The sequence below is a fragment of the Talpa occidentalis genome, unplaced genomic scaffold (assembly GCF_014898055.3).
Source record: "Talpa occidentalis isolate TD23 unplaced genomic scaffold, MPIMG_talOcc4v2.1, whole genome shotgun sequence".
NCBI classification, from domain to species: domain Eukaryota; kingdom Metazoa; phylum Chordata; class Mammalia; order Eulipotyphla; family Talpidae; genus Talpa; species Talpa occidentalis.
In genome coordinates, this window is record NW_026555331.1 from 116,294,390 (window position 1) to 116,319,981 (window position 25,592).

General features: G+C 35.1%; 1 protein-coding gene across 4 annotated transcripts in view; it reads left to right on the forward strand.

Moving 5' to 3' along the window:
- The window catches only part of CACNA2D1 (calcium voltage-gated channel auxiliary subunit alpha2delta 1), a 415,589-nt gene that overhangs the window by 270,193 nt on the left and 119,804 nt on the right, over window positions 1-25,592 (forward strand). The gene's annotated exons all lie outside the window — the stretch shown is intronic.

Here is a 25,592-nt window from a genome sequence, read left to right on the forward strand (position 1 = left end):
TTGTATTGGATTTAAATTGTAAATTAATCTTTCTGTGTTTGTTTTTGAAATATGCATTCTTTCCTTTTAACTACATCACCTATAATATCTGTTAATATATTTTAATTGCAGTTCTAGTATGAGTGCACAATGTTTCTTATCTAATACTTTTTTTTTAATATTTTGTTTTATGGAATATCTTAGAAAAAGCTGCAGGAGAGAGTTTTTCTGTCATATGAAATTATGAATTTTGTTAATATGTGAAGCAAAATCACTTACATAATAAAGTAATATTGTAGGGTTGATATAAAATGTTACTAACAGTTATTATTCTAATAGAAATATGGGAAAGTTCATAAGATAACCAGGACTATATTAAATTTGACATGGTATTACCATTTGATTGTAGTAGTCAGCCAGTGATCAGGTGAAATTTTACTAATTTAAGAAAATTAGTTTCAGGTACATTTTACATGTAGAATATATATCCTGGTAAAAAAATGCAAAGTAAAGATGAAATTTTATGTCTAGCACATTCATTTAGCAAATATTTTTGAAGTACCTGTTACATATCATGAACTTTAATATATAATGGGAGTGTAACACTGAGAAAATAGACAAAATCCCTTGCACTAATGGATTTTTGCATCCTGGGGGATAAGAATGGGTCATAAAATAATTAAGATATTGGGATCTGTTGTAGTATAATAAATTATCTAGATAAAAATAAGAGGGAGGAACTATGGGTAGTTCCTAGGTTAGTTATGGAGAGCTGAATTTTAAAATAGTATCTCAGAAGGTCACAGATTTTCATAGGCTTGGTGAACATGAGTGTCAAAATCACCTGGGTTAGAAGGTTACCACCTTCTAGGCAGAGGGAATAGAAAGTTCAAAGACCCTAGGATGGAACATCCTGGGTTCATAAATAGCAGAAAGACAAGGTGGACAGAGCAGAGTGAACAAGGGGAAAGGGAGGAGGTATAACTGCTGAGGACTTATGTACAGCCTTGTGGATAATTACTCTTTGCATTTTAGTTGGAGATGGTTGTAGTGAGTTTGGGCTGCAATAACAAAATACCACAAACTGAGTGACTTTAAAAAAAAGTAGCTTAAGGTATTAGCATTGCTGCTCACTGGGTATAGCAATGAAATAGTAAGAAACGTGGAAGATAAGTGGAAGTATTAATAGGTTTTAGACTACTATAATTTGATCATATTAAGTGTGTTAGGAAGAGAAGCAATTCTACTTTTGATGTCATTGCACTGTCTTTTTGTAGTGATGTTTCTGTAATGTGTGCATTTCATAGGTAGCAATATGCTATTCATTTCCTGATGGGACAGTGTTGGCTACATTTAAACTCAAATGCCAAAGATATGGTATTATTCTGATTTCATGAATACTAGCCCCTAATACATTTTCGATTATAGACAAATAGACCAATTATTAATTGCAGCTTTAGATTTTGCAAATTGCTATAGATGCAATTGTATCTCTACTTATCCTCTCCTGACTCCAAATTCATGTGTTGGAACTTGAAGCCTTCATTGTGATTTTATATGCATAGGGACTGTAGAAGATAATTAAGGTTAAATGTGGTTATAAAAGTTGGGAGATTGTGGTAGGATTGGTAGGATTTGGTAGAATTGGTAGTGGCTTTAAAAGAGATAAGTACACATGCAGAGGACAGGTCATATGAGGACAAAACAGAAGGTAGTTGTCTAGGAAGACAGCTCTCACTAGGAACTGAATCAGCAGGCATCTTGATCTTGTACTTTTCAGTCTCTAGAACTTGGGAGAAAACAAATTTTTTAAGTTACCTACTCTGTTATTTTGTGTTGACAATCTGAGTTAGGGCATAAATTTGTTTCAAGAGAAAAAAATTGATATAGGTTTAAACTCAGGTTTAAAAGAAGAAGTAGAAAACTATGAAAAAGTTATGTATTTCATTTTTAAACTGGAATATATTTAGGAATAATCAACTGTGACATTTGAATTTACAAGGTCCTTTTTTTGCATTTTAATTCAGAATCCTGGATTCTGCAATTCACCTTGAAGTGATTGAGCTCTGGAAATTAATTAATGCTTACCATACTCAACAGATAAATAGACTTAAATTTGTACTTTGAGGTAAATAGTAAAAATATTTATGTTTTCATGGAGAATTCCCTAAATTACTTAGTGGGTACCAAGGCTCTATAAAAGCCACTAAAATGTGGTTTAGTTATTTTTCAGAGGCAGAATAAACTATAACAACTTCATTGATTATCTAGTCATTTGGTCACAGTGACCTGTGTCCAAGATGGTGCTGGAGTTACTTTTGACACTTTTCTACTAATCTGTGCAGTTAATAGTCTTGTGTGCATATTATAAACTGATCACATATAGATTCTCTCCCCTTGGTTGAATTTGTGAAGCATTCCTGTCCATTAATTGAAACTCAAGGAATATTTTAAGCTATAATAATATTTAGAATTGTTTTTTAAAAAGTCCTATGTCTCACTGAAAATAAATTTGTAAATTATTTCTAGAGATAGCTACTACTAGTTTTTGTTTTCTATATGAACCACTTTCTTACATAACTGTGGCATGTGGTTTGTTGTGAAAATCTACCTTTGTTAGTTGTTTCAACTTTTTCAGTGAATGACACGGTAAAGATGACTTCCCTGGTGACTCAAAAAGTCTCTGAAAAATGTTTATTCCAGCGAGGTAGTCAAAATTCCAAATCTGAGTTATTGTTAACTCCTCTCCCCTGCCCTAAATTTGGGCTAATGAATGTCTACAGTCCAAAGTTGTCAAAGGTGGTGAGTCCTTCAGTAGCTATGTGAAATTTACCTCCTGGGAGTAGAAGCATGAGAGGAAAGGGAAGGAAGAAGATAATGTTACTTAGTTGGGTCACCTTGAACAGTACTGGATAGAGAGGGATCATGTAGATAATTTAAATGGACTCTCTTTCTTGCAGAGATATCTTATGTGTTACTTAGAGATTTTTTTTTTTTTTAAATATTAAATTTTATTTTTATATTCCCCCATACAATTGCAAACGCCCCATTCTGACCCCAATCCTTCCCCTCCCGCCCCCCACCCCCCAAAAAGTGTCTCTGGTTCATAGTTTTTTGTTGATTTTGATTTTCACTTTCTTATATTCATTTTCCTGGTCCCTTATTTAAGTTTTCTAGATTCCTGCTATGAGTGAGACCATCCGGTATTTTTCTTTTTCTTTTTGGCTTATTTCGCTGAGCATGATCCCTTCCAGTGCCATCCATGTTGCTGCAAATTGCATGTGTTTATCTTTTTTGAATGCTGAGTAATATTCCATGGTATATATGTACCACATCTTCTTGATCCAGTCATCTATTTTTGGGCATTTGGGTTGTTTCCAAAGCTTAGCTATTGTAAACAGTGCTGCTATAAACATAGGAGTGCAGGTGCTCTTTGGAATTGATGTTTCTGTGTCCTTTGGGTAAATACCTAGGAGTGGAATTGCTGGATCATATGGAAGCTCTATGTTTAGTAGGTCCAGAAATCTCCACACAGCTCTCCATAGTGGTTGGACCAGTTTGCACTCCCACCAACAGTGCAGAAGAGTTCCTTTTTCTCCACATCCTCGCCAACATTTGTTGTTGCTAGTTTTTTTAATATGTGCCATTCTCACTGGTGTGAGATGGTATCTCATGGTAGTTTTGATTTGCATTTCCCTGATTACAAGTGATGTTGAACATTTTTTCATATGTCTGTTGGCCATTTGCATTTCCTCTTCAGAGAAGTTTCTTTTTAGCTCTTCTGCCCATTTTTTGACTGGATTATTTTCTTTGTTGTTGCTGAGTCTCATCAGCTCTTTGCAGATTTTTGTGATCAGTCCTTTATCATTAGTGTTGGGTGCAAAAATGTTCTCCCAGTTGGTGGGGTTTCTCTTTGTTTTTGTTATTGTCTCTTTTGCTGTGCAGAAGCTCTTTAATTTGATGTAGTCCCAGCTGTTTATCTTTCTCTTCACTATCACTGCTTTGGGTGATGTGTCTGTAAAGATGTCTTTGATGTGCAAATCCCGTAGTGTTTCGCCTATATTTCCTTCTATGTATTTTATGGTTTCAGGTCTTATGTCTAGTTCTTTAATCCATTTTGAGTTGATTTTTGTGTATGGTGTGAGGTAGTGGTCAAGCTTCATTCTTTTGCATGTAGCGACCCAGTTTTCCCAGCACCATTTATTGAACAAACTTTCTTTGCTCCAATGCATAGTCTTTGCTCCTTTGTCAAAGATTAGTTGACCATAAATCTGTGGGTTTATTTCTGGATTTTCTATTCGATTCCATTGGTCTGTATGTCTGTTCTTGTTCCAATACCATGCAGTTTTGATGATTATGGCTTTGTAGTATAGTTTGAAGTCTGGGAGTGTGATGCCTCCATTTCCTTCTTTTTTTTCAGGAGAGCTTTGGCTATTCGGGGTTTTTGGTGATTCCATATGAATTTCATCAATAATTGTTCTATTTCTTTGAAGAATGCCATTGAGATTTTGATTGGAATAGCATTGAATCTGTATATTGCTTTTGGTAGGATGGCCATTTTAATAATGTTTATTCTTCCAATCCATGAGCAGGGGATGTCTTTCCATTTCTTTGTGTCTTCTTCTATTTCTTTTAACAGTGTTTTATAGTTTTCTTTGTATAGGTCCTTTACCTCTTTTGTTAGATTTATTCCCAAATATTTGATTTTTTTTGTTTCGATAATAAAAGGGGTGGTTTTTTTTGATTTCTTCTTCTTCAGATTTATTGTTTGTATATAGGAAGGCTACTGACTTTTGCGTGTTGATTTTGTATCCTGCCACTTTACTGAATTGATTGATGAGTTGAATTAGTTTTTCTGTGGAGATTTTGGGGTTCTCTATGTATATTATCATATCATCTGCAAATAGTGATAGTTTGACTTCTTCTTTTCCTATTTGGATTCCTTGGATGTCTTTCTCTTGTCTTATTGCTCTGGCTAGGACTTCCAGTATTATATTGAAAAGCAGTGGTGAGAGTGGACATCCTTGTCTTGTTCCAGATCTTAATGGAATTGCTTTCAGCTTTTCACCATTGAGAATGATACTGGCTGTTGGCTTGTCATAGATGGCCTTTATGATGTTGAGGTATGTTCCTTGTATCCCAAGAATTTCAAGGGCTTTTATCATGAATGGGTGTTGCACTTTGTCGAAAGCTTTCTCAGCATCTATTGATATTATCATATGGTTTTTATATTTCTTTTTGTTGATGTGTTGGATAACGTTGATTGATTTTCGGATGTTAAACCATCCTTGTGCCCCTGGAATGAATCCAACTTGGTCGTGGTGAATTATCTTATGGATACATTGTTGGATTCTGATAGCTAAAATTTTATTGAGGATTTTTGCATCAGTGTTCATTAGGGAGATTGGCCTATAGTTTTCCTTTTTTGTGCTGTCCTTATTCGGTTTTGGTATTAGTGTAATATTGGCTTCATAGAACGTGTTTGGTATTGTCCCTTCCTTCTCAATTTTTTGGAAGAGTTTGTGAAGGATAGGCACTAATTCGTCTCTGAATGTTTGGTAGAATTCATTTGTAAATCCATCAGGTCCTGGGCTTTTGTTTTTGGGGAGGTTTTTAATTACCATTTCAATTTCGCTGCTTGTAATTGGTCTGTTTAGGTGTTCTATTTCTTCTTTATATAGCTTTGGGTGATTGTAGAGTTGTAGGAATTTGTCCATCTCCTCTAGATTGTTGAACTTGTTTCCATATAACTGTTCATAGTAGTTACTGATTATTCTTTTGATTTCTGCTGTGTCCGTTGTGATTTCTCCTCTTTCATTTATGATTCTGTGTATTTGTGCTTTCTCCCTTTTTTCCTTTGTGAGCCTGGCTAGGGGTTTGTCTATTTTATTTATTTTTTCAAAGAACCAGCTCTTGGTTTCATTGATCTTTTGGATTGTTTTTTTAGTTTCAATTTCATTTATTTCTGCTTTGGTTTTTATTATTTCTTTTCTTCTACTGGTTCTGGGGTTTTTTTGTTGTTCTTTTTCTAGATCTTTGAGCTTCGAGATTAGGTTGTTTCTTTGAGTTCTTTCTTGTTTTTTGATGTGAGCTTCTATTGCTATATATTTTCCTCTTATTACTGCTTTTGCTGCATCCCATACATTTAGGATATTGGTGTCCTCCTTGTCATTCAATTCAAAGAATTTTTTAATTTCTTCTTTGATCTCCTCGTTAGTCCAGTGGTCTTCCAGTAGTGTGGCTTTTAATCTCCATGAGGTAGGATAGTTCCTTGCCTTCTTTTTATGATTTATTTCTAGTTTGATGCCTTCGTGGTCAGAAAAGATGGTTGGTATGATTTCAATCTTGGTGTATCTGTTGATGTTTGTCTTGTGCCCCAGTATGTGATCGATCCTGGAGAATGATCCGTGTGCGCTTGAGAAAAATGTGTACTCCGTTTTTTTTGGGGTTTAGTGTTCTATAGATGTCTGTTAAGCCCAAATGCTCTAGGTCCTTATTTAGAGCTTTAGTTTCTTTACTTATTTTTTGTCTTGTTGATCTATCCATTGTTGATAGTGGTGTGTTGAAGTCTCCCACTACGTATGTGTTTTCTCTGATGTCTGTTTTCAGAGAGGACAACAGTTGTCTGATATATTTTGGTGCTCTTTCGTTTGGTGAGTATATGTTAATGAGTGTTATTTCTTCTTGAAGTATTGTCCCCTTAATCATAATGTAGTGACCATTGGGGTCTCTTTTTATTTTTTGAGTTTGAAGTCTGTTTTATCTGATATAAGTATAGCTGTTCCTGCTTTCTTTTTTGGCCCATTTGCTTGTAGGATTGTTTTCCATCCTTTGACTTTGAGCCTATTTTTATCTTTTGTAGCTAAATGTGTTTCCTGGAGACAGCAAAAGGTTGGGTTTTGTTTCTTAATCCAGGCTGCAACTCTGTGTCTTTTTATTGAAGAGTTTAGTCCATTTACATTTAGAGTTAATATTGATATGTTAGCATCTGTATTTGCCATTATGTTTGTCTTTCCTTTGATTTTATTTATTTATTCTTTTAATAACTTTTTTTTTTTTTTTGGTCTTCTTTCGTTGTTATTCGTCCCTCTGAGGTTCTGGCTTTAGGATTCCTTGTAGTATTTTTTGGAGTGTTGGTTTAGTCGCAATGAAATTCCGGAGTTTCTCTTTGTCTGGGAAGGTCCATATTCTTTCTTCATGGAGGAAAGAGAGCTTTGCGGGATAGAGTATTCTTGGTTGGCATCTGTTTTCTTGGAGTCTGTTGACTATGTCCCTCCACTCTCTCCTTGCCCGTAGTGTTTCTTCAGAGAAGTCTGATGTCAGCCTGATTGGTTTTCCTTTGAATGTTATCTGTTTCTTCCCTCTTGTCAGCTTCATTATTTTTTCCTTGTCCTGGATTCTTGGGAGCTTTACTATTATGTGTCTTGCTGTGTTTTCCTTTCGTCGTGGAAGTTTGGTGTTCTTCTTGCTTCTTGTATATCAATTTTCAGCTCCTTCTTCTCATTTGGGAAGTTCTCTTCAATTATATCCATGAATATTTTCTCTGTTCCTACATCTCTCTCCTCTCCTTCTGGAATTCCTATAACTCTTATATTTCCTTTCCTCATGGAGTCAGATAGTTCCCGAAGTCTTTCTTCATTCTTTTTCCTTCGTACTTCTCTTTCCTTTTCTGTTTTGGTTCTTTTTATTTCTGTGTCTTCAAGATTACTTATTCGTTCTTCCATTTCATCTATTCTGCTTTCATTGCTTTTCCCAGAGTTCTTTAGTTCCTCCATTAATTCTTTGATCTCCTGCATTTCTCTTACTTCCCTCTTTAGGGACTCAATTTCCTTCTTCTGATCTATCACTTTTTTAATCATGGCAATTTTAAATTCTCTTTCTGGAAGGCTCAGAAGTTCTTCCAAGTTGCTGTCGTTGCAATCTGGGGAGTGGTTTTCTTTTTGTGGTGTGCTTCTTTCCTGAGGAGTTTTTAGGTTGCGTGTGGTTCTTCTACTCCCTACTGTCTGTTTTCTAATTTGTCGTATGCGTTGGGACACTGTGTTGCTCGGACTGACTGGCATCTTGGGTGAACTTCTCCGCTCCCCTCTGGCTCTTCCAGGAGCCATCTCTGTCTTCTGGGGGAGCTTTCTGCTGGTTTTAGGCAGTTTTTACTGAAGAAATGTCCCTGTTCTCAAATGGCGAAGCGGATGCAGTCCCTGCGCCTCCGGTTTCAGGCACACTCTTCTGCGCCCCCGGTCTGCCCCGGACGTGGGTGCCTGCTCCCTCTGTGGGCTCAGACTGCTGGTCGGAAGGGGCCTGGCGTGGAATAACTTCCCGGCTGGCCACTGGGTCCTCCAGAAACCTTCTGCCCTTTTCAAGCAGTCTTAAGAAATGTCCTGTTTTATAGGGTGTTAGTGACTTTTTTTTTCCTGGTCGCTAGGTGGCGCCAGAGATCTCTCCTATTGTCCTTGGGGGGCTGTTTTTCGCCTCCCCCCACCCCGTGGGACAGAGAACAGAGCAGGAATGGTAGGGTACACCTCAACAGCTTTGGGGTGCTGTGTCTGCCTTGTGCCCCACCGTCGTGGAGAACCCACGCCCCGAATTTTCGTGCCCCGGGTCTCAGTTCAAAGCCCTCAGTTCCAGGACGCGGGCTGTAGCCCAGTTCAGTGGCGCGGGAATGGTGCCTTTTGCACCGCTCCCCTGCCTGGGCGCCTGGTTCCTGCTCACTCAGGGAGGGACCTTCACCTCAGTGAGGACCTCCGTGCGTCTCCCCGCAAGCCTAGGTCGTCTCCCAAGCCTAGGTCGCAGGCGCGGGGACCTGGGCAGCCGCGATCCAGGTCTGCACTTGCTTTTCAAGCTCCCCGAGAGGGCCGCGTTCCCGCGCCAGCTTACTGGCAGCCCGGGCTGTGTGCGCGTCTCCCGGAGTCTTTGTTCTTCTCTATTGGCGCCCGGAGCCGTTCGCTCACCGCCGTGGTGGATCCTGCAGGGTTCGCCTCAGCTCCCGTTCACGGGGTGTGGTGGCTGCAAAAGTTCCTTTCCACTCACAGTCCCGCTTGCTGAGTCGTTTGTTCTTGTGGGCCGTTTTGGTTTGTTGTTTCCTCCTCTCTGCGGGTCGGAGAGTGCCGCCTCTTTGGGCGGGGGAGGGGAGCAGGGTTCTGCGCTTCCCTCCCTTCTAGTCCTCTTTTATGGCCACTTTCTTCTTCGGGCAGTTCGCTGGCATCACCCGTTTATCTTCTGTGTCCCACTTCTCACTGGGACCTGCCGCTTTTCCTCCCTATTCACTTTTTTTAATGGGAGATCTTACTCGCAGCGTCTCCTCGCCGCCATGTTGCTCCGCCCTTCCCAAATTTGCCTTCGTTACTTAGAGATTTTTTTGCAGGATTCTTTTCCATAATTAGTTTGACCTAGCAGACACACATCCCTATACTATGTAAAAATTTATAGGTAGTTGTTTCTATGGTCCTGGGTTGTATTCTGAATTTGCCTCCCAGAATCACCTGCTATACTATAGGAGATTGTGGCATACTACATGCTTGCATGTGGCATCCTACATGCTTCACAGCAGCCTTGGGAGGGGCTACAAGTTAGCCAAACTTAGGGGCAAAATATTATGTGACTCAATGTTTTGCTGCACATGTCTTGTACTATGTTTCATTCTCAAGATTATACTATTGCATATTTGCCCAAATATATAAGGAATAAATAAAAATTTTTTTGAAAGATTTTTAAGTGAGGTAAGAATACATGTTGACACAGTGAATCTGGGTATTGGACTTGTACTTCTCATGAATAAAGATAACTCCCATATATAGAACACTTAAATCCCAGAATTCTGCCACCATATACATAACTCACCAGGAAATACCACAGATCTTGCCATGATTTCTTGGAGCTGATAACCATTTCTCAATGCCTGTTGTAAAGGGGATTTCATATATTATACCACATATTTATTATATTTCCTAGATTTTATTCACTTTTACATTTTATTAAGAATTGTGCTATAAAGAAAATATATTGTAAATATATTTAGTCTTTCTGAACAGCAATTTTCAACGATTTGTTAATGGTCCACTTATTTAGTATTTTTGACTCTAAGAGTGGGGTTGACATATAAGAATGTTTACTCATTCTATCAAATTAAAGAGAACATAGAGGGAAGACATTAAAAAAAAAACAAAAGATGTGTACACAATTCAGTGCCTCTGGAAATTGATAACTGGAAATCAGAAGTGTACCAGGGTAGCTTTTTATGTTGGGTATTTCAAGTGACAGACCCTTCAAAGGTTGAAGAAGAGAGATAATGAAATCTTAAATTAGAATAGCTTTCAAAACAGACTGACAGTACTGTTCACAGCAAATTAAAAAGGGATTGACAATTGGAGAAAGAATGGAAATCTGGAATTTAAGATGAGAATTTTTAATCATTTGGCATTTTGTTTCATGGAAATTTTACAGATTTCTCTAGAGATGAAGAGAAATGTAGAAGATAGTTTTAAAATCCTGTTAAAAAGTTTTTAAATGGACTAAAGATGTCAAGACTACTTTGTTTTAATGTTCAAAATCAGATTTGAAAATTATGGAACAATGAACTGTGCAAATATTGAGATTGGATTTAGTCAATATTTATTGCCATTAGATCAAATCTAGTCATATCCATATTTAGAATTGCAGAATTTACAAGTTATTAATATATGGCACTTTTCAGGAACACTGCTTAAGGGTATATAGCATTGTAAAGATTATACCATAGGCTTTACTAGTTATTTCATTTTTGTGTAACAACTTTTTGCTTCTACTTGTTTCCTGCAAATGGCAGTAGCCTTTGTTACCTTAACTCACTCAAACTGAAACATGAGGAAGAAATGTCCCATTGATATCCTTGCCTGTTGTTTCTGTTCTTTCTTGGTAACCTCCCAATGTAGTCAGGGAATACACAGACAGTGAGTTAGGCTACTTTCATATAAAGAATAAATCTCCAGGATACTCCTATAAATTGGCTCTATGACCAAATAGTTGGAACCAGACAGGTGGAACCTCCCTCATTGTAGGTAGTTGGATTGATGCGTCTACACCACCTTTCTTTTTTTTTTTTTTTATTAGATAATAAATTTTATTGTTATATTCCCCATACAATTGCAGCGCCCCCATTCTGACCCCAATCCCTCCCCTCCCGCCCCTGCCCCCTTAAAAGTGTCTCTGGTTCATAGTTTTTTGTTGATTTTGATTTTCACTTTCTTATAGTTATTCATTTTCCTGGTCCCTTATTTAAGTTTTCTAGATTCCTGCTATGAGTGAGACCATCCGGTATTTTTCTTTTTCTTTTTGGCTTATTTCGCTGAGCATGATCCCTTCCAGCGCCATCCATGTTGCTGCAAATTGCATGTGTTTATCTTTTTTGAATGCTGAGTAATATTCCATGGTATATATGTACCACATCTTCTTGATCCAGTCATCTATTTTTGGGCATTTGGGTTGTTTCCAAAGCTTAGCTATTGTAAACAGCGCTGCTATAAACATAGGGGTGCAGGTGTTCTTTGGAATTGATGTTTCTGTGTCCTTTGGGTAAATACCTAGGAGTGGAATTGCTGGATCATATGGAAGCTCTATGTTTAGTAGGTCCAGAAATCTCCACACAGCTTTCCACAGTGGTTGGACCAGTTTGCACTCCCACCAACAGTGCAGAAGAGTTCCTTTTTCTCCACACCCTCGCCAACATTTGTTGTTGCTAGTTTTTTTAATATGTGCCATTCTCACTGGTGTAAGATGGTATCTCATGGTAGTTTTGATTTGCATTTCCCTGATGACAAGTGATGTTGAACATTTTTTCATATGCCTGTTGGCCATTTGCATTTCCTCTTCAGAGAAGTTTCTTTTTAGCTCTTCTGCCCATTTTTTGACTGGATTATTTTCTTTGTTGTTGTTGAGTCTCATCAGCTCTTTGCAGATTTTTGTGATCAGTCCTTTATCATTAGTGTTGGGTGCAAAAATGTTCTCCCAGTTGGTGGGGTTTCTCTTTGTTTTTGTTATTGTCTCTTTTGCTGTGCAGAAGCTCTTTAATTTGATGTAGTCCCAGCTGTTTATCTTCGCCTTCACTATCACTGCTTTGGGTGATGTGTCTGTAAAGATGTACACCACCTTTCTTTTACACCTGGATTCCATAAATAATAAGTGATGGGTAGTATGAGAAAGAAAAACTGTTTAACCACTGAAATCATATACACATCATACTTACAGAAAGCATAGAAACACACACACTATTCTCACACAAAGTATTCTGAGGTTCTGCCTAACTAATCTTCCTAAACTTTGGGTCATCATTCTGTTTAAAAAATGACTGACTAATCTGCCTTCTTCAGCATCCTGATTTTTTTTTTTCCAAAATCTTAAAATGAAAATCTGAACCTGAAAGTTTTATCTCCTATATTAATTCAAAAACCTAATTTTTAGTCAGTATTAAAGACCACACCAAAAAAATTTCTTTTATCTACAAATACACAATGTCACTTTCATTCTCTTATTCTGCATTTCATTCTCGTTTCTCCTCCTTCATCTAGTTTTTAAAACTGATAGATTAAGGGAAACAAAACCTGTAGTTCACTCTCAGGATGTTGTATGATATAATGATCTTAAGCTCTTACAGTTTTAAATCTGCATATTTAGTTTATTGCCAAGTCAACAGTAAAAACACAGTGTTATAAAAATACATAAATCTTGGAAGTTGAAATGATGTTGCCTTCAATTTATCAGCTCACTTTACATTGTTCAAAATTAACACATTAACCATATTATGTGAGGTTAACTACTCTTTCCACTATAATTAAGCAACACAATTTATGATAAAATATGGTTGAGCTAACATGTACCATGCAATCACTGAACTAGAGGCCATTTTAAAATTGAGATTTGAATTGAACCTGATTCTAAAGATTATCAAATTGATCGATCAATTGATCTAAGTTGTCAGTAAAATATTTTATTTTTGCTCTCCAGTTGTCCATATGACATATTATAAACCATGACTGTAACTAGGGTATGCTACACCCTCTGTTCTTAAAACAAAGGATAACGTTTTAGTAGAAATTGAAAAAATGACAGTCTATCAATGGATCCACTATGAATATTACATGGCTTATTTTCAAATTAATAGTAAAGTGTATTCTTTAGAAGTTTTATTTTAAAACTTTTAGTTCCATCTCTCATTTGACATTTGACTGGTGTTCATTTGTTGAATTTTTGGGTAAATTATGCTGAAGTTTATGTGTGATTTGTTGTTGTTGTTGTTGTTGTTTCCCATTTGCCTGCCTAAGATTTTGGCCATACTTAGTTCAAATCTTCTATATAAAGATAGAGGGGATTTTGGTACAATGAAAAGTGAGAATTTTGTTTTTCCCAAAACATAATTAAAACTTCAAATTTTGTGGCTTATGTGCATAGTTGATTTCTCCTTTAGACTTTCATCTTTTGTTAGTGTATTGTTACTTCAAATTTAATCCATTTATACAACCTTATGTGTATAAAAATCCACCAGGATAAGAGTCTATTATATAATAATGCACATTTATTATGTCTGTATCTACATTTGTTTGGGAGCTATATACACACACCCATTTATATACATGCATATATGTTTATATACACGTATATGTGTATTTATATATGCACATTGTTTTTAATATGGATTTCAAGTAAAATATTACCAATTTTTTTAAAAGATTTATTTATTTATACATACATACATACATACAAGCACTGGGTATAGTCAGAAGCGCGGGCTGGTGAGAGAATTCACCAGAGCCAGAGTGGGGAGCAGAGCAGGCAGAAGGACCGAAGTACACTGCTGAGGGGAGCAGCGGGCAGCAGGAGAGGTCTGTACACCATATGGGACCCTCTTCTGGTGGCCCAAAATATTACCAAATTTTTTAATTCAACTTTATTTCAAAATATTTATCCACCAATCCATGGCCTTAACTATGATTCATACATTTTAATGTCATAATTACAAATTGTCTATTTCAAAAACTTTTAATTACATGTTTTATTTAGAAAATAACACTAAAACATTTTTTTTTCAGAAAAATCTGAAAACATGCAAGACATAAATCTTGACCCAAATAAAAAGAATAGTTTGAAACAAACACCTTTGTTTGAAACATTCTGAAAATTAAAATACGTACAATACCATTTCAAATCTCCTGCTCAATCCGCATTTTACTTTGTATTAGTCCACATACTTACACATTTCATATGTATCCTTCAAGTGTAAAGATTTTTCTAGTAACCTTTGCTTTGATTAAAATTTCAGATAAAAAAATCTTAAACTGGAAAAAAAAAATTCCATAGTCTGTAATGTGTTGATAGCATAGACTTTAGCTTTTTCTGAACTAAGAAATAGAATTGTTTACAAGTGAGCATGACAAATAATATCCCTGTGTTTCAGGGAAGTTTTCATTGTAATGTATATGTTTTTATGCTCCAAAGATATCTAACACAACCTGTGAAAGATTTATGAACTTTAATAAAAGATGCTAAATTCTAGACAATAGGATTAATTTTTTAAATTTGGTTTAAAAAGTAAATTTCCTATGAAATGATTCATAAGATCATACTGAGTGATAGAAAAGATCACTGCACTTAGTCTTGGGACTGAGAGAATCCATTTGTGTTCAGGAGAAGCCTCTTTGAGAATGTACAAAGAAAAACTGAGCTCAATCTCATTATATTTAGATTTCAAAAAGCATAAAAAATTGTTTTTCTGTCCTCCCAAGAAAATAATTATGTGAAGTTTTGGCAGTGTTTAGAGGGGCTATAATAACTAAATGCTTTTGAAATGAATTCACTAAGTGATATTGATTGTGCATATTATAAGGCTATAGAGTTTAAACAGAGGATAGAATAATAGGCTGCTGTGCACAAGCATGTGTGCACACCCCCTCTATTTTCTTGTCTGTGAAGGTCTTGCTCCTTTATTTAAGTGTGTGTAGTTTAAAAAAATAGAAAATATACAAAAACAAGGTAAAGAACAATAAAATACATAGGCTTTTGGTTTAAAATGAAAGATGCTGGAGATAACATGTTTAGGAGTAGCAGGGGAAAGGACAAGAAAATGGAAGAGTGATACTTTAGTGGAATAAATATAAAAGAACTTCAGTTGAATCAAAAAAATGAAAAGGCTTTAGTTCAGATTTATTTGCAAGGCCAGAGAAAATGATAAACATAAAAGATCTTGGCTTCCATCAGTTTGATGTAGAAAACAAAGTGACAGGCAAGTACAGACTTCTTTTAAAAGCAAATTTTAGATTAATGGCCCCCTCCAAAAAACCATTTTGGTAAGAATGGTAAAATTCTTTGCAATAAACCATCAATGTTTATATTCGAGAACGGTAGCTAAAAATGTTTTTATAACTTCACATCTGCTTAATGTTATGGTCTTTGAAATAATAGATTTAAAAAGTCTTCATCTGTATGTTACCTTCTGATATTAAGTTTTATTGAAAGACTGATGTTTCCCTTTTAGAAATACTTGAGCTATTTCTAAATAATTAAATCTTGTCACCCTCATCTTCTGATGAACAAGGGTGGTTGGAATGAGTGCATTCAGAGTTTCTTGTAGAGGTTTAAATCATTTCTGAGAGCAAAGGTGCAAATGAATTGCAGAAGGGAGCCACACAGTGATGTGGAGGAGAGTGTGTTCAGCAGTTTGAAGTGTGTTTCTAATACATAGATGACTCCTGTGGTAGAACTTTATGATCTTGTAAGACCGTGTAATCATCAAGCCTCAGTCTCTTGAGGCTCTCTGTAAGTGTAAAGGCACAGTAGATTACTTCATCATTCTAACAGGCAGAAGGGAAATTGCTTATTCTCCAAGTGCACAGCAAGCATTAGTTAAAGTGCTCTTCATACAAGAGATGCAGGCATTGTATCCCTGGGTACTTGATTTAAGTCAATAACTATTTTTAAAAAGCAGAATTCAAAAAAAAAAATACATTAGATGATAATGGGTTTTTATTGGTTTCACTATCTTTTTATATTCTTCACGATGAATGGTGAATCATGCATAGAGACATGGAATTTGTACTCAGTACATTTATTTTAATGCAGATGTGAAAATCATTTGAAAAGCACACTTTACTGTTTCATTAAATGAAAACAATCCATAGTAAAGCACACTAGACGCTGATTCCTTTTTATGGAAAAGATGTTGTTTGCGAGTGTTTGGTTCACATTGTTTCCTTTGGCCACCTCTCTGAGAAGTAAAACTTCTTCCATTAAGGTGTCCTGAAACTTAATGGTATCAATAAGTGGTACTTTCATTCAAATCAATAGCTCTATCACTGAAACAATGACTCCAACTATGATTCTGCCTACAGACTTGATGGCTAAGCTGTAGATTCAGTTCTTTGTCTTTTATATAACCCTTTATAAGGGGTATCTCCAGGCACCTTACATTATGTTCAAAATTGAATTCTTCATTGTTGTCCTCAAATACACCTCTCCTCCAGTCTCCCTATCTTTGTTAATAATTTGAGCCAGGTTTAACCCAGAAACCTGTCACTATAGTCTATAGATAATTTTTCCCCAACCTGCAGCACACCCCCCCCACCACACACTGCATTTTTTAACTCAGCTGTTCCTCCCCAGCCTGACTGTACTAGCTTGCTACCTTATTTTTGCCATCCCTACCAGCTTACTTTCAGTCTTATTCAACAATGACTTCTGAGTGAAGACTCAACCTCACGTTTTCTTAGAAAGGATTTACAATTCATTCCTCATCAGCAATAATCTGTACTTCAGTTTCCCAGTAATGACTCAAAAGAAAAAAATATACAGTTTTGTTATTTTTTTTTTTTTTTTTTGGTTTTGTTTCACTCTGAGGTGTGCATGATATTTAAGCCAATGGATTGTTCTCTTGATTATGGCCAACTAATATGTACTTTGTGTTTGACTGTATCTGATCTTCCTATTTTGAAGTCACCAGGCAACTTTGTCCTAAAACAGGTTCACACAAACCAAGCAGTGTGTATATCATGGACAGGATCACTCTTGTCCCCGAGACAAGAGTTTTTCCTTCAACCATAACTTGTTAGTCAGCTCCGGTACTTTCTGATGCTTCTTTCTGAATTCCACAGTCCAGGTCTATATGAAGACTAAACCCCCATGTATTTAGGCAGTCTTCAGAGCAAAGGCAAGAGATTTCCTTTATCTAATTTTGCCTGTAATTTTCAACTGGAGTTTTTTGTTGTTTGGTGTCTAATAAGTTTTTTTGTGTTTGGTGTCTGATAAGCATATTATATCTTAGGTAATTTAATTTTTCACCAAAACTTTGGTGTGTCTACACTATACTCAGAGGCGCATTTTCCAATGTAATTTGATTCTAGGAGCCCTTAGAATATATAAAAATATATGTTCTTATATATATATATATATTTCTATCATTAGAGTTTTTTTTTTTTTTTCAGTTTCACCTCTTATAACAGAGTAAATGAATTGGAAAGGTTACCCACTATTTTCTTCATGAGATACATAACAAAAAATTAAGTTGTGCTATTGGACATGAACTTAGGGAAGAGGTGAGTGTACAGTTTCCTTGAGGAAAGAATTCTAAGTTTTAATCACTTACCCTAGCATTTTAGCAACTTGATCAAAATTGCTCCATCAAGGTGTTTATCGTCTTCTAAATGCTGACTATTAAGAGATAAATAAAATAAAAATGATGATTCTGCAGATAACATTGGTTGTGTGGTTACTAAGTGACAAGCAGTGCTTAAGCACATGTCATTTTCCAGATTGCTCTGTGACGCAGATTCTGTCACCATCTCCACTGTGCAGGGATGGAGCATGAGACATAGGGTGAAGCACTTCCCCAAGGTCAAGTGAAGGACACACAGCTGTGAGTGTAATGCCAGTCAGCAGGAATAGTTTTTGTTCATACCACATACATTCACATAATCAATTTATAAATTCCTCAAAGAAAAGGCATCACTGGAAAAACAATTTATAGTATGTATTTAAAACCCTTCAATTTGGAGTCCTTTAACTTTGGTCTTATTTCTGTATTCATTCTTACATGGCTTTCAACTTCTATGTTCTTGTAGTTGAATTAAAAAAACACATTTTTTCCCTTTTAAAACTTTAAAATAAAAGTGTTTAAGGCATTTAAAGCTATTTTCATTTGTTCAAACTTTGGCAGGCTCTGTGTTTATTGAAATACTCCAATGTATAGAAGTGATTGTTTTATAATTTTAATTGTCATTTTTTTAATGAGAAATGACTGTGAAATAATATTGATGGAAGAAATTGTATTAACTTCTTTAGATGATTATACTAAACCTCCTGATTTGTATTTACAAATCATGCACTATTCCTAAAAATCAAATCATAATTTTAAAACTACCAAATTCCAATGAAGAGCCTCATGTTGTGAGAATTTTGAAATTAGGTGGCAGACAGAAAGGGAATGCTGCTTAATTATAAAATAAACACAGAGAATTACATTCTAATTCCTGTTTATAAATGTTACTGTTCAAATAAAAGAAAATAATGTACAAGACTAAAATGATAGGCTGATATGTAGAATGCATTGGTCTGTGTAAGCCATCTCACAAGATGTGCACATGACTGTTAACCAGCTAAGTAAATGACTAGACTAGAAGTCAGGTGCATTGATTTCCTTTCATTCAGAGGCTTGTTTGACATTCCCTGAATGTTATCTAGGATCCTTCTAATATTTATGTTCATTTTTTAGTTGAAAAGTGTAATAGGAGTACAGGAGATGAAATAGTTTTAGGTGGCATGTTGTGCCAGTAATAAGACCCTTCGCTATCACAGTTACTAATCATTAATTTTGTTTTGATAATATTAGCAACAAAAAATTAGAGTGGTCGAAGGATAAAACAAAGTTTTTACCTTGCTTCCTAGCCTTATGATACTTCTTAATCAAAATCTTTGGTTCCTCCAAAAAAAAAAAAAATCTTAAAGATAATTATCATTTTATCGAAAGTGACATTAGAATCCTTCAATTAATAAACATGATTTTAGATCCTGGTGTCTTCTATTCCCTCTTGCATTATTCTTATTTTCTTTCATAATGAAGTAGATTTTTTTCTGAGTGCCTCCTACGTGCTCCACAATCTGCAGATTTCATTAAAGCGTAACAGCTGTGTTCTGGACATTAGCCAGGTGCTCAATCTACAGGAAACTAAAGAGATGGGGAGCAAGGCCAGAAATCTCAGGAACAGGGCCTTTAGAAAATTGACAAGGACAAGGACCTTTTAATATTTGTACCAAATTAACTAGGAATAAGGCTCATCTCCTCATCAGGGGCCATGCAAGCCTTGGAGGCCTCTGCTCTTGGAATCCTCAGTGGCAGGTGGATTCTGGTGCCTGACATGCGATTAGAGATATTAGATTTGGTCTTCTATCTCCCTGCACCTTATTAATCTTTCATTTATACTGGGATTAGATGAGATTCTATTAGCCAAATCCACTGAAAAAATTCATTCATTTTAATATTTATGCACACTATCTAGTCCGTAAAGTGGATTCCTTTTGTCTGTGCCCTTAATTGGATCAGTGAATTTCTCCTTATTAACATTTTTCTTTTTAGAGACTAACGGTGAGGAATAAAACTAGTGACATCTGGCTGAGCTCATCTTTTCAATGTTACTCTAATGACTACTTTCTATAATATAGGATAGAATGAGTATTTGCAATGTAGATAAAATAAGTTTATAATCATCACAATTGAGTTATTTAAAAAAAACAGCAACATTCTGTGACTATTCTAATAATCTGTAAATGGCCAACAGTAGTCAGAGAACACTAAAAAGGTGGTTTTGAAAACGTTATTCAGGTACAAGAATATTGTGTTAGTTTCTAGGACTAAAATGAAAATGTGTCTAACCCAAGGGGTGTCAAAATGCAACCGGAAATAGTGATATAATTTAATATCATGCAATAATACTTGTTTAAGAATATGTCAGCGTTTACTTTGAGGAAGTTTTATTATTGTTTTTTGTCAATGCTATTCATTGGGAATTTCTCCTTTCACAAAGTGATTTAATCATGGTGTGCTTGTAGTTAGTTGCACTTGAGTGAGGCCTCTAAACGTGGATACTGTATCCTATTTGGCCAGGTGGTTAACTCTTTGTTGTGGAGCTGTGCTGAGCACCACAGGATGGTTAAGAGTATCCCTGGTTTCTATCCACTAAATGCCAATAATCTCCCATCAGTCACGATGATCAAAAAGTCCCTAAATTGGAGAACACTGTGCTGGAAAGGCACAGATGATTTTTTTCATATTTTAAAATTCTAGATAATCAGCATTATATCAATAGAGAAAGATTAGCAATAAATAGCTCACAAAGAGTACACATTTTGAATTCCTACAGTTAAGTTCTGTCTCTACATTTCTCACTGTGTGATTTTTGGCAAATTGCATTCCCTATCTAGGTTTTATTTTTTGTCTTCTAATAAAGTAAATATTATTAATAGTATCTTGCTCAAAGTGTCATTATAAAAGTTAAATGCAATAATGTATAGAAAAATGTTAACATACTTGCTAGCACACAGCAAGTGCTTAATAAATATTACTGAGTATATTATTACTAGTGGCATCAGTTTAAATAATATAGGCTCATTGTATCTCAATTTAAAGCTATAATTAACAAATGGTAAATTAGTTCAATATAAATATGATAGTAAACATTTTTGCCAGTTTTCTTATTTGCATCATATTTGGTATTATTAAAAATAATTGTTAGTATCTGTTCCTTTCCACAGATTTAATATTTATCTACAGGTTTTACCAAGAGATGTCAAAGCTATTTTATGTTTTATAAAAAGTATTTTCAGTACAGACTCATCAAAGTTATTTTATAGTTTATGTCAATCATTTTTTCCCTAGCCTATATTTGCCACATTTGAAAGCTACAAATGTGACTTTTGGATATTGTAAATTACCTTAGGGTTTTTCAGTTAGTCATACAGTAACTTCAAGGCATGGGGTGAGGCCCTGAACCTTAAATAAGTCAGTAAAATGTATTCAGCTTAAAAGGGAGCAACAGTGTAATACTCTATGGGTTGAAGTTTGCAGAAGAAAATTGGATTCAGAACTTGTCAGTGATTCTGTATTCCATGTCACAAACAAGTTATGGATATGTCACGTAATTTAGAATTAGCAGCAAATAGAATGTGCTTCTTTTGTGCTGTTACAAATTAGATTTTCTTTCTTGCCTTGAGAAGCCATATTGAACAATAGAGTACTCTAAGAAGAGAGACACTCAGAACACCAAGGCCACGTTTTTTTAGAGCCAAATATAGGAAGAATAGAGATGTCTGCCTGGCGTTCTGAATCAATTATCAGTGAAATCCTGTTATACCATTAAAAGCAGAGGCCCAGAAGTCAAGGTTTGCTTTTCTAGCATTCACTGCTTTTAATAGGCTTAACCTTGGACTTGTACAAAAGACTTAGTTTTGCAAAGTCTAATTTTCTAGGGAAGAGAAAGATCATTTCTTAATAGTTGACAGAAAATGAGTACTAAATTTTCTCTTAAAGTGGCTAGAAGATACTTAACTAAGTTTGTTAGCAACTGATAGTAGGATCCAGGGATAGATTGCCATTGACCAGTCTTCTACGGGAAAATAGGCCACTCGTGAGCTTTTGAACTCCATTTAAACCAAAAATTAGAAGTTTGTGTGAATGTAAAACCTCATAATTTGGGTGGGGGAGGGTAGAGAAAGGATGGTATCAGTTACTATAATAAACAATGTATAAAATAATGCAATACACATACTATAAAAATTGAGACTATGAAACTCAAGATAAATTTAAATATTGCTGCTAGACAAGTCAGAAAATTGCTATCCATGTTTTTAAATATAGCTTTCCAAATGAAAAATAAAGTTGTTTTGATGGCCAAAAAATATTTCAAGTTCTCTTGAAAAAGACAACTTGTTCTGGAATTCTTATATGAAATGTTACTTGGTTATTGATTTATATCATTATTTCTGCAGTTAAATCCTTTGATTTTTGATTTCTTTCTCTGGCTATTCAATTGAATATTTTGACTTAAATAAAAATAATTGCACTTTGAAAAAGTATATTATATAAATACAAATAGAAATTTATAATCTGGTGAATTTAAGAATAAGAATGTCACAATTATTTTTGTGTGTCTTTGCAAATGAACAATACAGTTTCATCATCAATAATATTACTGAAAATAAGTAATTTTCTAAGGAATTTTTTTTTTCATCTTGCAGAGATCATGTTTCATACCTTTTATATAAAAGTATCATGGTATCAGAAAAATAGGAGAGACTAAAAATACTTGCTGGGCGAAGAGGAAGACACTAGCATAACTACATAAACTCTTTTTAATACAGAACTAAAGATCTCCTAATAATAACTTTTAACTATTTTAATGCACCTTGCTTTTTTACTCAGTGGTAGCCAGAATAGTTACTTTAAAACATTCTGTTAAATAAACTCTGTTTGCACTTTCAAACATGAGTGAGAAAATGAAAACATATGCATGTATGTAAATGTAATGAAAGTAGTTCATGAAGAAGCCAGATGCAGGGAATGAGACAAACTTGTTATAGCACAGTTGATATTCTGCATTAGTTTTATTCGACCAGAATTCTGTAGATTACCCAGCTATTTCATTATTGTTTAGCCTAAGTTTTGCTGAAAGTATAGAAATGGAGAAATATTTGGACATATTAGTAATTCTGTGGAACTATTTAACTTTATATGGTTAGGAGGATACAAGTCTGCTTATTTCAGGATACCAGCTAACATACATTTTAGTCAAATGTAATTCATCATGTAACCTGAAAAACATATCCTAAAATCATAAACAATCTCAAATATTCATACTTGTTTGCTTGCTTAGATGCTTCACATATTTTATACTTTTAACTGTTGTCATGTAATTTGAGAAGTTATCCTAGTGCAGCAATATATTTTACTTTTAAGGTCTTTTGTTTTAAGGAATTTGAATGATAAAATGTAATGAATGAGTCTTGCTCTAAAATTCTGTGATTAAGGACTGGTGATTCATACTCTCTAGTACAAATCCCTTGAAATAGAATTGTTGGGTTAAAGACTGTGTGCCTTTTGAAAGAAAGGTGCAGCCAAATTGTCGTCTCAAGAAGTTGCACAACTCTTACACTCCCATTGCGGATTCTTTGAATTGTTTAAGCAGATGTCTGCCTCTGGACATGTAAATAAAGATTGTGACTAATAAAACAATATTTGTGCCCCCAAATGTTTATATCTATACAGCCTCAAATGGAAGTATCTGATCCCTCACACTTGCTCTACACTGTCATTAGTTTATAAACTTTCATTCTGACTAAATATAAAGTCAGGTCATTTGTAAATATACTTCTGTCATTTGTAGAGAAACTAATTTGGAGAAAAAACATTTTGAAGATTTCTTTATTAAAGTGTTTTGTGAAAAAGATTTTTCAAATGTTTAAATTGGAAATATTAAAACTTAGTACCATGATGATAGATTTCAAATTTGACTTTCTATCCCAGTATATAAAAGTATAATTCACTTTTAGTGCATCAAAACCTAATACTAGTTGTTGAACTATCAAATTAAACTAGGAAAAATTTGGCATCCTTGAAAACAAATAAAACTTTAATAAAAATAATTAGAAACCTGTTATTGCTTAATAAAGAGTCAAGGAAATTAAAAAGATAGTTAGAATAGATTGGGCATTAATAAAGTCTATCTGGATCATAAATAAACATGATTATTTGTTCAGTAGACTATTGCTGTAAAATTCATGAAGGTTTAAAGAAAAGTAAGATATTCTTTTTCTCTGATGCTTTGTATATTACTATAAATATTCATGAATAGTGAGTATTAGTTCAGGTTATCTATGTGAATATAAATTTTCATATACCTGGCCACTTATTAGTGTTCATTGGATCATGCTTTTGAATATGAATTCACTAGTGTCTCAGATGCACTATGGATCTGACCCAGCTCATGAATATTCACACGCACACAACTGATCTTTCTGAAAGTAATCACGTCCATAAAGATGGAAATCTTGTTAGTTTTCAATTGAGAAATGCATTAGGATGCTGGTCCCAGAACAATTTCTCAATCCCCTTGTTTTCACCTTTTTTTTTTTTTTCTTTTGGTAAATGATAAAATTTGAAATACACACACATATGCTGTGCATCTTTATTGATGGACACTATTCTTTTACCTTTTAAAAAATCCTCTGCTTGATTTTTTATGATTGTAATTGTTTCCTTTGTTTGCTATGGTCACAGAAAAAGAACAGAAGTATCTTTAGTCCTATCCCAAAGCACATTTGCACAATTTGGACTTGGTGATAGTCTCCAATACAGAGTGGCCCAATTTGCTAATTTACTGGTAGTGCTGTACATAGTTTATATATAAAGATTTCCCCTCCTCCCCCCAAAAATAAAATGATATGAGATAATCTGTTACCTTTTGTATAAAGGAAAAATAATATTCTAAGTTAATTAAAATTTAATATGTTATACATAGGATGCTGTGATCATGGAGGTCCATAATTATAAGCTTAGACTATTTAACCCATGATAAAGCTCACATTATAATTGCTTCTCTTTCATCATAATGAATAGTATTTCATTCAATGAATGCCTGTCCAAGATCAATCAGTAGTTATAAATAGTATCAAAATCAACCTGGGCATTATTAGCATCATGCTGTAATTAATTAAACTAACCAGAAAGAATATATGTTGTTCAAAAGAACTATAATAAAATATCCACTACATTTCCATGTATTTTATCTTTTATGTAAACACAATTGATAAATTATGATCAATGACAAACTGTTTATTTATTTTTTTTTTTTTAATTTTGGTAACAGACCACATTGTTTGTCTGCTATCAGGAGGTAGCGTCATCAGACTAGCCCTGACATGCCCTGGAGGTTTCTTCAGTGCTGCCTTGAGTGCAGGAATAGTTTTCAGCCTTTCTTCACTGGGAGAGCTTTGCCATCTCCTGTTTTATGTGTCCCATGGTTCTCAATCCGGAGCAGTTTGCCTCCCCCCAAGTGTCATCCGACAATATCTGGAAACAGTGGGGAAAGGTATTGCTTTCACAAGTTGGTATAGGTATTGCCATCCAGAGGGGAGAGGCCAGAGATGCTGCTGAGCTTTCCCCAGAGCACAGGAGAGTGCCCACCACAAAGAATTACACAGCCCCAACTGTCAGTATGGTCACTGTCATATAAAAGTTTGTCTAGGGCCTCCCCTGGTGGCGCAGCGGTTGAGTGCTGGGCTGCGAATCTGCCCAAAGCCTCTGCAGCACTAGTTCGATCCCTGGCCGCCGGCGAGGGTCCCACATGGCACCGCAGACCTCTCCTACTGCCCGCTGCTCCCCTCAGCAGTGTACTTCAGTCCTTCTGCCTGTTCTGCTCCCTGCTCTGGCTCTGGTGAATTCTCTCACCCTCCTGCACTTCTGATTTTTCCCAGTGCTTGTATAAATAAATAAAATAAAAATAAAAATTTGTCTAAAGAACTAATGCCACAGCTAAAACTTCTTTTGATATATTTTGTCAGTCATTTACATATCCTAAAACTATTTTGATAGCCACTGGATTAGAGTTGTA